Raw genomic sequence first — 12,572 nt, 5'->3', positions numbered from 1 at the left:
CTGATAGGCAAGGGTGCTCAGGCCAGAGAAAGCCCTCAGAGAGTGGCAAGATCTTGACACCACAGAGGTGGGACCTGCAGGCATATGGACAGCCTCTGCTAAGTTTTAGACCAATGGTAGGCACACATTATCTATAAAAGTCCAGAGAGTAAATAGTTCAGGCTTTGCGGGCCATTACAATCTCCACTGCAACTGCTCAACTGCAGTTTTAGTACAAAAGCAGCCATACACAAAACATAAACAAATGAGCATGGCTGTGTCTCCATAAAACTTTATTTTTGGGCACTGAAATTTGAGTTTCATATAATTCTCATGTGTTACAAAATGTCACTCTTCTTTTGATTTTTTTCAAACACTAAAATGAGAAGAAGAAAAAAACACAACAAACTATTCTTAGATTGCAGTCATACAAAAACAGATGGTAGAATGCTGGTTTGGCTCAGCGGATAGAGCATTGGCCTGCAGACTGAAGGGTCCTGGGTTTGATTCTAGTCAAGGGCACATGCTGGGTGGCAGGCTCGATCCCCACTGTAGGGTGTGCAGGAGGCAACTTATCATTGATGTTTCTCTCTTTCCCTCTCCCTTTCTCTCTGAAATCAATAAAAATATATTTATATTTTAAAAAAAACAAAACAAAACAGATAGTAGGCTGTGTTTGGCCATAATTATTTGCTAACCCTGTTTTAGATTATGAAAATATTTACCAAATATTTATAAAATCCCATAAGAAATAATCCTCAATTTGCAAGAATCCTATCTAACAAAGAGGAAATATGCAAACTCACCATCATGCCATAGCAAGATGGCTGCACCCACAGCAGAGGCTGGGATTCCATAACACAAGATGTCTACACCCACAGCAAAGGCGGGAGTCCTGTAACAATAGATGGCTGTGCCCACAGCAGAGGCCAAGTTCCTGTAAAGAGCCTTAAAGAGCCATCAGCAGGGTCGTGCGGCTGTGTGGTACTGGGCCAGGTCAGGGGACCTGAGTCTGCACCCCCCCTCCCCCATCACCCCGGCGCCAGGCTGGGGGACCTCAAGCCATGACCCCTGTCTCAGCACCAGGCTGGGGGACCTCAGGTCACACACCCTGCCCCAGCGCTGGGCCAGGGAACCTGGGGCCGCGCCCCTGCTTCAGAAGGGCTTGACAGGGGACCTCAGGCTGCATCCTCTGGCCCAGGCCATGGACCTGAAGCCGTGCCCCCCACCTGGTGGGGCTTGACAGGGGTGGGGCTGGCCAGGTCTGGATCTACCGTTTCCCCGAAAATAAGACAGTGTCTTATATTAATATTTGCTCCCAAAGATGCGCTAGGTCTTATTTTCAGGGGATGTCTTATTTTTCCATGAAGAAGAATACGGTACACATTTATTGTTAAATGAAAATAAAGGAAATTTATTACCTGTATACGGTACGGTAGTACGGTAGTTGTCAACACAAACCAAACTGTGAATCCTACAGTATCAAGAATTTACTCATTTATTCAATGACAATCATATCATCATCTTCTGGAACATCATCATAACAATCCAATTCCTGAATTTCTTGTGACTCCGTTTCTTTCAGAATCAGTGGACCAAATCTCTCATGTTTAGCCTAGGGGTGCCTTATTTTGGGGGGGGGATGCCTTATATTTCACTCAGAAGGAAACCTGTAAGTAGGTCTTATTTTCAGAGGATGTCTTATTTTTGAGGAAACATGGTAGCCTAATGGGGGTGGGGCCGGCTGGGTCTGGGTCTGAGTCTGAGTCTCGCACAATTTTGAGGCACATGTGGGTGGGCGGGGACCTGACTCTGGTTCCCATGGCCTGCCCCAGACTCTGACAGGAGGAAGATTTTCATATACATTTTAATAATTTTCTTTCATCTCTGACACTTCTATTATAGAGAAAGGGAAAATAGCAATATTAAAATATTTCCTCTAATTAATTTCCTTTTAATGGTGCATGAATTTCATGCACCAGGTCACTAGTATCCTATAATATTTAATAACCAATCTAACACAAAAACTCCCTAGTGTTTTGAAATAGTTTATTTCCATTTTAATCCACTAATCTAAGCTAGAGTTACTAACGAGTTATTATATCACATGAAAAGGTATATGAAAATGCAAATGATACAAATTATCTCAGACTTGGTAAAAACCTGATAGAGTTCATTTCATTAACCTGGCCTTTTAAGTCAGAGTACTATATCTCATGACTATCCCCCCAAAAAGCATAAATTACTATATCACATACAATTTTTCATCAGTCTTAAATGCATTGTGCTAATCTGCATATTTAAATTAACTCTAAATCTACATAATGCAAACTAAGGACATACAGAATGTCACTTTACAGAATGGACTTAAATAAACTGGTTGGAAGATGGGGCTCATCCTGGTGTGAGTTTGCATAACAACAGTATTTTTCTTTAGACTGTAAATTTATTTGGAATTGGCTTATAGGATACAAAAGTGATTTTCAACCTTTTTTATCTCATGGCATATAAACCAATTACTAAAATTCTGCGACACACCAAAAAATATATTTTGCCAATCTGACCAAAAAAAAAAAAAAAAAAAAAAAGATATAAATTTGATTGACTTATTTTAAAAATCGCAATTACCTACACTTTTTGCTCTAAAGTGATTTTTTAAAAAAAAATCAGGTGCCTATATTTGTATATAAGGATTTCTGCTACTTTTTTCCCCTGCTACTGAGAATTAACCAATCAGACACAACCTTATTATGCAGTGCGACCAATAAGATGCAACTCTATTATATGACCTATATATTTATGGTTCAAGACAAGGCATTCACACCAGACAGCTACAATTGTATTGGCTGTTGTCATTTTCTTTTCTTTCTTTTTTTCTTTTTTTTAGAATCTAAGGGGAAAGATGCTAGTGCCCCTAACTAAATAGGCATTGCATATTTTTAAAATTCTTGCAGCACACTGGATGAAAAATCAATGGACTAGGCAGGGGTCCTCAAACTTTTTAAAGTGGGGGCCAGATCACGGTCCCTCAGAGAGCTGGAGGGCCGGACTATATGAACTACTAATTCCTACTGTAACACCTCGGCTGCGCTCACTGCCCAAAAAACCTGGCGGGCAGGATCAGACTCCTCTGCGGGCCGCATGTGGCCCGCGGGCCGTAGTTTGAAGACCCCTGGACTAGAGGAAAGAAATGTAGATTATAACAGGGTATAAAGTCTCCTCAAAGTACCCTTCTTTGCCAACACTACAACAGACAATAGTCAGAGAACCTACATGCAGACCTTCCAAGTGTAAACCTTGCGTTACCCATCTGAGCTCTCTGATCATCATTCATTCAATGAACTCCAACTGTAACTACACAAAAAGCACCTTTTTAGATAGTGGAAATAGTCATGCTCTGTCTTCTGAAAATCCAAAATTTAGTGGACAAATCACAATAATTCACATGCTCAGTTATATGTGTGCACAGTCTGGTGTGGGATCCCAGAAAAGACAATGAGCAACAAGCTCCATACTTAATACTTCAGCTAATTTTTAAAAAAAAATAATCATAGCATTTATCCTGCAGGCAATAAAGAGGTAAGAGATCTCTGAGGCAGAGCATGACATGAGCTAAAGCACAGGCAGCAAGGGTGAGATGAGGAATCAGACAGAGAGACATGTCTAGGCTAACATTGCCTGGACTTCCCTGATGAGATCTGGAATGAATGGGGCAGCAGTCAGTGAGGACTTAGACTACTAGGTTGGTGGATTGCACTATTGTGTTAACGTTGACCTTGATATACTGTATTATATAGGAGGAAAAGAAGTTCAGGAAGAAAATAACAGTTTGGATTTTAACAACGTGTGTTTAAGATACCCACAACGTATCCAGAATATTCATAATAATAGCCTAACACTAAAAGAAATGTCTGGCTACCCAGTTAGAGTTAGGAGTCTCTAATCTTTAAAAAGCTGTGTGGGAAAATAGAAGAGGCTGAAGACAAAATCCTGGCAAACACAAAAATGTTCCTGTTAGTGAGTGGAGATAGTGAGGCACCTTAAAGCAATCATTATGAATGCACAGAGAGGCTTCCAGAGGTTCTGTCAAAAATTATTTATTTGTTGATTCAGCAAAAAAAAAAAATCAAATACCTCCTAGGTACCAAGCCCAGTGCTAGGCCATGGGTTTGCAGCAAAGAACCAGACAGATACATTTTATGACTAATAGAATGTATAGTATATGGACACAGAAGTTTAACAAGTAATCGAAGAAATAAAGTTGTTTTAGACTGTTCCAAGTAGTACAAAAAAATTAAGTAAAAGGTTATGATAAAGAGAATAACAAGGAACCTATTAGAACTTTTTAAAAATCCTCACCAGAGGATATTCTTCCATTGATTTTCAGAGAGAATGGAAGGGAGAAGGAGATACAGAGAGAGAGAAACATCCATGTGGTTGCCTCCAGCATGTGCCCCACCCAGGGCCAGGAATCAAGCCTGCAACCAAGGTACAAGTCCTTGACCAGAATAAAAACCAACAGCCCTTCAATCCATAGGACAATACTCTATCCACTGAGCCAAACCAACAAGGGCTCCTTCTTGCATTTTTAAAAAGAATTCTTTTATATTAAACACCCACATGCATGCACACATATACATCCCGAGCTCAAACTTTTAAAGAAATGTGCCCTTTTAAATAAAAAATATTTTAAATTTTATTAAACACAGACAAGTCTAACTTCTTTTGGGGAAAGAATCTTCTTTTGTATTAAGAAGTAGGTGGCATGCATATGAGCATAACCAATGGATACAGACAGTAGGTGGGTGAGAGAATGTACTGGGGGAATGGGAGTGGCCAGGGAGAGGTCAATGGGGGAAAGGGAGACTCATGTATACTTTAAACAATAAAGAATTTAAAAATATTTTTTAAAAATAGGTGGCAGTTTTATTTGTGTAAGGCTCTCAAATAAATCAAGTACAAATATTAAAAGCTTACTCAAAATTGAAACTCTGTCATATAACTATAGGTAGCCTACTGTAGAGAAACGTGTTTTATATGTACAAGTTAATTACATTAATATTTGAGACACTTTTACTTACTTAATGGTATTAGAAAATGTAAAGCAATTCAATGTTTCTTGGAAAACATCTCAAGAGGGAATCTGAAAGGTTGGCATTTGACCAGCAGATGGCGCTAAATTCCCAAAAATCTTTTTGCCAGGCAAAGAAAAAACGGTTTTAGAAGTTAACTTAGCGCTGACTTTTGTGCTTGAAGCCATCTTGAAGAATCATGGGAAATTATTTCCTACAAGTCAAGACTCCTTTATGTGATCCCACCAGACTCTTGTTTTGCTGTTCATATTTTAATCTATCCAGGAGAAAAAAATATTTTTTTTAATGCCAGATCTTCCCACATAAGTTCATTTAAAGTTAGGCCATATAAAAAAATTTAAAGTTATTCCCAGCTTTCAAATTTTAGTTATTTAAAATCCAAAGGAACATTGTAGAAACTGATCCAAGCCAGATTTTTCAGTACCATTAAGATTTGTAGTAGGAAGTAGAAATATTTTAGATGTGTTAATGAGACATGGAAATTCTGTTCTTAAGGACTGCATATCTGCTTCTTTTCAAAGGAGTTTAACCTTCACATGTATTTTATGAAGGTTTTTTTTGCCACTTTTCAGTGTTCCATTGTGTATTTTAAAATCTGTCCTACACTTAGCTGGATGATACTATAAGATTTTGAGTCTTCATTGTTTATCTCATTGAAATAATTCAAGTTTCAACATATATATATATATATATATATATATATATATATATATATATATATATATATATATATTTGACTTCAGCCAGATAGGGAGAGCAGGAGAGCGATAGAAACATCAATAATGACAGAAAATCATTGATTGGCTGCCTTTCACACTGGGACTGAGCCCACAACCCAGGCTTGTGCCTTGACAAGGAATTGAATTGTGACCTCCTTGTTCATAGGTCGATGCTCAACCACCATCTATGCTGGCAGGGCTGTAGGAACATTTTTATCTATGTCATACCAGCGAGGAAAGTGGAGCACAGAGAGGTTAAACCATATGCCCAAGGTCTCACAGTTAGAAAGTGATAGGCAGGACTCCAGAGCACCACACTTTCTCTTCACACCAGTAGTCTCTCAAATGGGGCATCACATTTGAAGAAGACACGTGGGGAAAAGAGTCCACAAACAACAGGTAAAGCAGAAGAGAGAAAAAAATAAGCAACGACTTATAGTGGCTATGAGTGTGGGTGTGGGTGTGTGTGCACTGATACATGTGTGCGAGCTTCTCTCTCCCCCTTTCTCTCTCTCTCCCTTTCTAATTCTCTCTCCCTCTCTCCCTTTTTCTTTCCCTCTCTTCCTTTTCTCCCTCTCTCCCCCACTCCCTTTCTCCCTCTCTGTTGGGAGTATAACTGGGTACAACTCCTTAGGGAGGAAATGTAATAATGTCTATCAAACTTACAACTGGACATATCTTGTCCTACAATACCACTACTGTGAATTTATTCTATGGGCATGCATGCACTAAAGCAAAACAAGTTCTATATACGTTTACTCATTACAATATTGTTGTAAATGCAAACAATCAGAAACAACCCACTGTCCACAATACCCTCATTAATTATGGGACATCAATATAATGGAAAACAGTGGTATAATGAAAAAGAATTAGCTCCCTATGTAGTGATAGGAAATTTTATATATATAAAAAAATGCTATCCTATAATATCCTATAATATATGTGTCATCGTGAAAAAAAGTTAAGGTACAGAACATTGTATGTAATACATTAAATTTGGTGTGAACAAAACAAAAGAGTAAAGTACAATATTGTACTCATATTGCTCATATTGCTTATGTGCATGAGGAAATCTGAAAGGGAACGTGAAAATAGTAACAGTGGTTACTTGGTGGGAGGAAGAATAAGAACTGGGGAACCAGGATATTAAGGAGACTCTATAGTCCATGTTTTTATACTTCTGTTGAAATATGTATCTTTATCATCTACTCAAAAACCAATTTTAAAAATGCCTCATTAGACATTTTTGTTTTTCAAAGTCATTCCTTAACCAAGCAGCCCCTTCCCTTTCCTCCCCTTTTAAAGGGGCCGGTAAGCTGGCTCCTCACTCCTCCTGTATTCCCCAGAATCTTTCATTCCATTCTCCTCATAAACACCCCAAAATATCCTAAATGCCACCTCCAAGCCTACTGAGCAACTCTTTAGGGAAATCACCAAAACAAGAGCCTTACATGAAAGGCAATTCTCCCTTATGGGGGTGGAGGGTGGGAAGGAAGTAGGTAATTGAATTCTTTTTCTAAATACCTATATTCTTTGCCTAAGAGCAACTCCAAGTGGGATTTCCTCCATCTCACAAAGTTCTTGACCCACTCCCCAGTGGTGCCCTCTTCCCCCACACAGAGCATTACCCACTCTGCGGCCATCTCCTGCTGCTCACTCGGGCGGGTCCTGATGTGCATGGGCCACCGTCCCTCTTATCTAACATTGATCTAAGCTATATCCATGTGTAAACAGGCCAAAGGCTCTGCTCAAATGTGGAGAAGCATTAAAGAATTAGCCAAAATTGAGGGCTTTTGGCTCAAACTCAAGATGAGAGGGATAAACAAACCCTGTCTGAAGGGAATCTAGTTCTCATACATTTTCCTGCCTTTCTAATTAAAGCCAAATGTTTGAATATTTCCCAAATTACCTCTGATGAAATGCACTGCGTTGTTTTGCCTTTCAAAAGCAGATGAACTTATATTTGCATTGTTAACAGACTTATTCTGTGCATTCTAGTTTTCAGTCTGTTTGTCACAGGCTATTGTGAATCTGTACCACGGTGAGCCTGATGAGCTCCAGTCTTTGACAGACTGATGGACACATCTGCTCCCTGGGCCACATGTGCATAAAAAAAAATTATGGGCTGAAACCGGTTTGGCTCAGTGGTGAAGCGTCGGTCTGCGGACTGAAGGGTTCCAGGTTCGATTCCGGTCAAGGGCATGTACCTTGGTTGCGGGCACATCCCTGGTTGGGGGGTGTGCAGGAGGCAGCTGGTCGATGTTTCTCTTTCATCGATGTTTCTCTCTCCTCGATGTTTCTAGCTCTCTGTCTCTCTCCCTTCCTCTCTGTAAAAAATCAATAAAAATATATATTTTTTAAAAGGACAGGATTAATAATATTTAAAAAAAAAAATTGTGGGAGTTCCCCAACTGATCAGAATACTCTCTCACACAGCTTTTTGTCATTATTTTTATCCTTGCCATGAAGACAGGGAAGCCGGGAAAAAGGAATCTTGATATTAGGGAATAGTTAACCTCAACAGTGGTGAAGCCTCCCACTTCACCATGTTTCAAAATAATACTAATAATCCCAAATACTGCAGTGGAGAAGTTCAGAACCCACTGTAAGTGTTTTCTCATCCGATTTCCACCATTTGAGACGGATATATTATTTCCATCCTAGAAGTCAGGAAATGGAGATTCAGAGATGATAACTGAATCTCCCCAGATCCCAGAGCTGAGAAACAAGCCTGTGAGCTACCTAAATTAGGCTTATCTTCAATGATCTCGGAAAACTTCTGTGATTATTAAGTTTAATAACTCTATTGGTAATGGGCATTTCCAAATTCAAATTAGTTTAAAATTTTATGAGGCTATCTAATGCCTCGAGAATGATGGGAATTCCAGAAAATAAGAGCTAAAAAGGTTAATTTATTCTGATAGAAGGATGATTAATACAAGGTAAGATTACCTGTCTCTAATTAACCTAGTCCATTATTCAGTTCTTAGCAAGGATATGGCTAGCAGAAATGTCACTCAGAAAGAATTCAGCTGAGAAAGTTTAAAAAGAGGATCACTCTGGGAATAATCATCATTATATTTGTTAGCCACAGGGAATGCTTAAAATCATCTTCATATTTAAGCCAGAACCTAAAATATATCTTTATTCAAACCTCTGTTAAAGAGATTATGAGGCATAAGATTAACAAGTGCATTTTGACATCTACTAAATTTTTTTAATGTATTTCAAAGGCCTAAAAGGAAATTTGGTTTATTTTTTAAAAAATCAATAGCTGCTTATTACATTCAAAGCCTTTCTGATAAAAAGTTAAACACTGTTACTGAGCTATGCTCTTGACTGAGAAATCCCATATAATAAAGAGCTAATATGCTAATGGTCGTGATACCCTCACTCCACAATGACCGATCAGCAGGAGGCTGCATGTGCAGCAGGCATGCGAGGGTGGGCAATGCTGCATGCGTGGGAAGGCATGCGTGGGTGGGCGGGGACATGACGCTGCATCCCCTGTTGGCGGGGCTTCACAGGGGTGGGACCAGCCAGGTCTGGTTCTCACCCAATGGCAGTCAGACATCTCTCGAGGTGTCCCAGATTGCGAGAGGGTGCAGGCCAGGCTGAGGGACCCCTCCCCGGTGCATGAGTTTCATGCACCAGGCTTCTAGTGATTTAATAATAGGCATACTAAACTCTTCTCCTTCACTCTAATAGCCATTTTATATCTACCATATTCCAATAGAAAGCCAGACATAACAACTAAAATGTTATTCATTAATGGTACTTCTAATGCTGCTTTAACTTTCCCTAACTTAAAATCATAGACACTGAAGAGATCTGGTTTGCCACATTCTGTAAGTTTGTAGATTATTTTTTTTCATTGTAGTCTACAGTATCAAATAAGAATGAAGGATTTTATTTAGTTTAGTTTTAAGCTATGAAAATAGACTGTTCAATGGGATTTTTCCTGCTGTCTTGGAATTGGCTATTATGACTAAAAAATGATGACAAAAAGGCATAATATTTCCATGCTTTTAAAAACCTACCCAATAATTTGGGCCAAAAGCCATCCTGAGGACCTATTCGGAGACAGATGAACCACTTCTGCTACTCCCAACCAACATCTCAGCCCTTGAGTGGGCAGAAAAATATTTCTTCTCAACCCACCAGATGCCAACTGAAGGAGAGTTTCAACGGAATATGCAATGTGAGTGCTGGCAAGGAAAACAGATGCACAGTCTGCCATGGAGCTGAATACTTGCAGAGTCAGGGACCCAGAGACCAGTCCAAAGCTTGCCTTCAGAGTGCAGCAAGCCCTATGAGGGTGTCAGGGCACAATCTGACTTGAGTCCCTATAAATTTGGGAGCTAATCTGAACACCAAGAATTGTGCCTGTTTCTTTTCTGAGATTTTAAAGGAGGAGCACTTGCTGGCTAAACCAAGGAACATGGGACAAAAAGGAGACCATGCTATAGGATTTTAAGAAGGAGGTGGAGAAGACCTCTAACCCATTCCTGGTTTCCTAATCTACCAGAGGATGCAGAGAAGGACTGCCATGTTTGACTTGATATGAAGGAATATAGAGAAGAGAGGAGAAAGCCTGTGGTACCTGACAGCTGCTTCTTAAGGGAATTGGGATGTAGACCAAAGGCAGACTAAAGACATGAGTGTCCAAAGTTATGTGGTGGACCAAGAAAGTTTCAGGAAGTTATGAGGAGACCACCATACCCTCTGTGACTTCCAGAGCAGCAACAGAATGGTGTACAGTCCTGTGGGGAGAGGTACTTCCTCATCTCCAATTAACAACCCCTGCCATCTCTCATATTTCTCCTCAACAGAGGGCTGAGATGCTAGTTGAGGGAATTGAGAGGATTACATTTGAATCATATTTCAGATTGAATTTTTACACTGGAGTGAAATTAGTCTGGTTTTGCTTTGTTTTTTTAATAACTGAAAGTGATGAGAAAGTTATGGAATGTGCCCAATAAATTATCTTGGGATGTTCTATAAAGCACTATTGGGAATTTTAATCAGAAAAAATAAAAACATTATTGTGTTAAAAGACACCAAGTAGAGTCTACTCAATTAAACCTTTTACACTAAAATGTTGGCTTTCTAAGGCAGGCTACAAGAGGTGGGAGGAAGGGGTTACACGCCATTCAAATCTAGTTGTGTCCTGACATAAACTCTGTTAACTTAACTATGTCACTATTTCTTAGTCTTTGTTATACAAATAAAAGTATTTTCTTTGTGTTAAAAAAAAAAAAAGAATTATTCACCTCAACATTTCAACATTCATTCATTCCATTTCTTTTTCTTTTAATGTTCAATGACCTCTGAACTTTTCATTGGCTTCCTTCCCACATACACAAGGAGTGTCCCACTTCTGTTACCTCTAACGCCTGAGAACCTTGCTGTCCTTGACCTCAGACACCACTTTGCCATCCACAATCCTGTGGTGGTCTTCTGGGTGTATTGTACCGAGTGGCTGCTGTCCAGGGCATCACCAAGATTAAAGTTCTCCCCTTCTTCCAGCAGGTGGCGGTATGTGGCAGCCCAGCCTCCAGCTTCACCTTGGTGTTCAGCAGGGCCTTACACTCCATTTCAATCTCTCTCCAGCCAAAACCCTCAATTTACTTTGCCATGCCTTTCTACTTCACTGATAAAAACTTCCTTCTTCAGTCCTAGCACTGAGGGCTGTTGGAGAAAATACTATAAATGTTCAGGATGGTGTCTGAACTAATTTTCAGTTTCTGTTCTCAGATCTTCTATATCAGAAAACTTTCTGGTGATTTTTTTTTTTTTTTTTCTCATTTCACTTTCTCATTCTCTAAAGTGATTTCAGAACTTTCCTCAAATCTCCCACTAAATCACTCATTCTCAGCAATGTCTGTACCGGAAAGTAAAAGCCATAGAATGTAAATTTATTCCTCTTCCTACTAAGAAAGTTTCAAACCAGCCTATATTGAACTCATTCTTCCCTCCCACTCTCTATTAAAGTGGAATGTGGTCTTTGTACTAAAAACTAATCTCAAGCCCTAGCCAGTTTTGCTCAGTGGTTGGGAGTGTCTGTCAGTGGACTGAAGGGTCCCGGGTTCGAATCTTAGTCAAGGGCACATACCTCAGTTGCAGGCTCAATCCCTGGTTTCAGTCTGGGCACATGCAGGGGGCAACCAATCAATGTGTCTCTCTCACATCGATGTCTTTCTCCCTCCCTTCCACTCAGTCTAAAAATCAATGGAAAAAATATCCTTGGGTAAGGATTAAAAGAAAACAACACAAAACAAAACAAAAAACCAAATCCTCAGAATTGCATTCTGGATCCTCACTCATTCTTCTCACTTCTGAGAGAAGTGGCCTTATCAATTACTTCTGTCTCTTTCATATCTTTAACCTCACCCTCAAGATTAGTACCTTATCCAAAAAAAAAGTCTTTCCTGAATGAGTCTTCTTTTAGCATCTGACCTATCTTCCTTTTCTTATTCACAACTGAATTGAAATCATTGTATATCTAACTCTGATTGTGGCAGAAGGAAGGCAGGGAGGCAGGGAGTAGGAGAGAAAGGTGGAAGAAGCATGAGAGTCAGAGCCTACCTGATACCAAGTGAAGACAGCATCTCACAAAGGCCAGTCCAGCGTGCAGAGGCCATGCCTGAGTAGGGTGAGAGTATGTCCATGTAGGGACAGTTTGACATGGATAGCAGAGCCTGCTCAGGGGAAGAATGCACCTAAATAAAAGAGGGCAGTGGAAAGGAAAGATTGATTACACACAAGAGATGCTGAT

The 12,572-nt window shown here is 39.7% G+C and overlaps 1 long non-coding RNA gene across 3 annotated transcripts in view; it reads right to left on the bottom strand.

Annotated features, from left to right (window-relative positions):
- The window catches only part of LOC311622221, a 48,027-nt gene that overhangs the window by 27,655 nt on the left and 7,800 nt on the right, over positions 1-12,572 (bottom strand). The window contains exon 3 of one of the 3 annotated variants that reach the window (XR_014794967.1): positions 12,401-12,516. The exons of the other annotated variants lie outside the window; for them this stretch is intronic. This is a non-coding gene — a long non-coding RNA (uncharacterized lncRNA). The remainder of the gene's footprint in view (positions 1-12,400; positions 12,517-12,572) is intronic. 3 annotated transcript variants of the gene reach the window in all.

The sequence above is a fragment of the Pipistrellus hanaki genome (assembly GCF_964339955.1).
Source record: "Pipistrellus hanaki genome assembly, chromosome: 4".
NCBI classification, from domain to species: Eukaryota; Metazoa; Chordata; class Mammalia; order Chiroptera; family Vespertilionidae; genus Pipistrellus; species Pipistrellus hanaki.
The sequence above is the reverse complement of the archived record's forward strand: the minus strand, read 5'-3'. Positions and strand labels throughout refer to the sequence as shown.